Genomic DNA, 2,243 nt, shown 5'->3' with positions numbered 1-2,243 from the left:
GTTTGTTCAGTACCCTTTGGCGGAGTTATTTTGATTCAGAACAGGGTAAATTCCCCCAAGTGGGGGGAACTCAAGCCCTGCACTGAGAGAGAAAAGGGTTCTTGGCTGAGCACAAGAAAGAATTAAAACACCTGCCAAAGTTAGTCAAAAGGAAAATTTATTAGAGGAACAGTAATGCTCCATAGACAGAACATGGTCTCTTCTCAGAGGCAGAGAATAATAGAGCCTAAGAGAGACTCAGAGGGACAGAGACAATAGAGAGAGATGGGGACAGTGAAAGAGACAGAGTAAAGACACTGAGAGGAATTCTAAGTGTTGGGGGAATTCAGTTTATATATCATTCTTTAGTTTCTGTGAATTACAATGTGAAGATTTTGTTTACCTATTTTCCTTTGATGATATGAGCAAATAGTGAGTAAGGATAATAGTACGTAGTGTGAAGAGGTAAGACTATGTAGCATGAAAAGTCTGCTGGCAATTCCCAGCCTTTGATTCATAGGTTCTCCATGGTTTTAGCCTTAGGGAATGAATGATTTTGTGTAGTGGCCACTTGGCCACTTAAAGACTTGGTTTTCTTGTTTCCCTTCATAGTGTAGGGAATAGTTTGTTAGCAATCTTAACAGAAATCTTCCTTTGTTCTGCAGGTTTTCTTATGGTTTGGCTGGAGGGCCGAGCAGCATATTGCAGTCTCTGAATATAGCTTGATTTGACATTTTAGTTCCCTTGCCTCTTCCCTACATTCATTTCTGTTTAGAATCTGAGCTCAAAAGATTAAAAGGCTCTAGCTAGAGGAAATATGAATTACTAAAAAATCATTGGTGTCAACTGCAGAAAGTAAGATAGACTTGGTTGCTATTATTTAAAATAACAATGGAACGAAAATGGGGTCACTTTTGCTAGGCCATATCACCAAACCAAAACTTAATATATAACTTAAATGCAGTTTCAGCCTCTCCCACAAGTGGAATTTTAAACCATTCAGTCTGGAATTTTTCTGATGGACACTAGTGAGGTAATTTGCCTGATTAGATCCCCTTCCCTTCCCCAAAGGAAGTGTCGCTGCCTGAAATAATCCACTCCTAACTTCTTAGTCCCCCTCTTTCTGCCTATAAAAACCTTCCATTTTGTACAACCCTTTGGAGAATGCTTCTAGTTGTTAGATGAGATGCTGATCAATTAATGAATCATTTAATAAAGCAGTTAGACCTTCAAATTTACTTCATTGAATTTTGTTCTCTAATAATATGATATGTGGTAAGAGATGCTTTGTGTAATAAATTAGATATACCGTGCTTTGTTCAGATGGTTAAGTTTTGCTGTGCATTGTTTTCTGTTACATTTTAGTGTGGTAGTTTTCAAATTTGAATTTAGTCTTTGAAAGGCCACTGGGAGGAAGAGGTGCTGAGTAGTTGGGATTGAAGGCTCATCGCCGTATTTTAGCCAAAACATCCTAATCTGTTTTTATATCAGCTTTCATTGAAGAAGCATTCTGTTGCTTTTGAAGTGTGAAAACCACTATTTTATGCAACAGAAGGTGTAAGACATATAAAGAAACCAGTGACAGGCCAGAATGAAGGAAGGAAAGTTCTTGAACAATGGATGGACAGCTAGCTATGATTAACATAACTAAAGAAGTTTCCATGCAACTTGGAGATTAACTGTGGCCAAACCCCTCAGCACTTCCAGGCAAATTCTTCACCTGTAAGAGAAATAATGGAATGACTGCACGGTGGACCCTGGGGCCCAACTTGGTTGGAAGCTTGGTTAGGGCTTGAAACTGTTTTTGCTAAAGATGACAGAAGTAAATACACTGTCCAAATGAATTAACTGGATGTAGGAGATATAACTGACATCACAAAGGGCTAAACTCCTCCAAATCCTCTCTTGAAACCAAAATGAATGCACATGTGCAGATTTATGGAGACAATCCTAAAGGGGCTATGCAAGCCATGTGACAAGAGGAAGTTAACAGCTGTAAGGTCAGAAGCAATGAACTGCATGAAGTTCCTTAAATAAGCCACAATTTTTCTGCCAATATTTTTCTCTCCTGGAGCAAAGTCTCTCTTCTTCAACTAGCTAACCTCTCTGTTCTTTTATAACTCAAGCATTCTTTGGAACAAGATGCCCAATAAAATTTGGGTGGATGGGACTTCTTTGTGCTACTAACACAGTACAAGGACATGATTCTAGTCCATGTGAATGCTGATTTACTTTTGTTCCGCGCATCTTAGCTCCTTAAAGGC

The sequence above is a fragment of the Pteropus vampyrus genome, unplaced genomic scaffold (assembly GCF_000151845.1).
Source record: "Pteropus vampyrus isolate Shadow unplaced genomic scaffold, Pvam_2.0 Scaffold55, whole genome shotgun sequence".
NCBI classification, from domain to species: domain Eukaryota; kingdom Metazoa; phylum Chordata; class Mammalia; order Chiroptera; family Pteropodidae; genus Pteropus; species Pteropus vampyrus.
Note: the sequence above shows the minus strand (reverse complement) of the source record.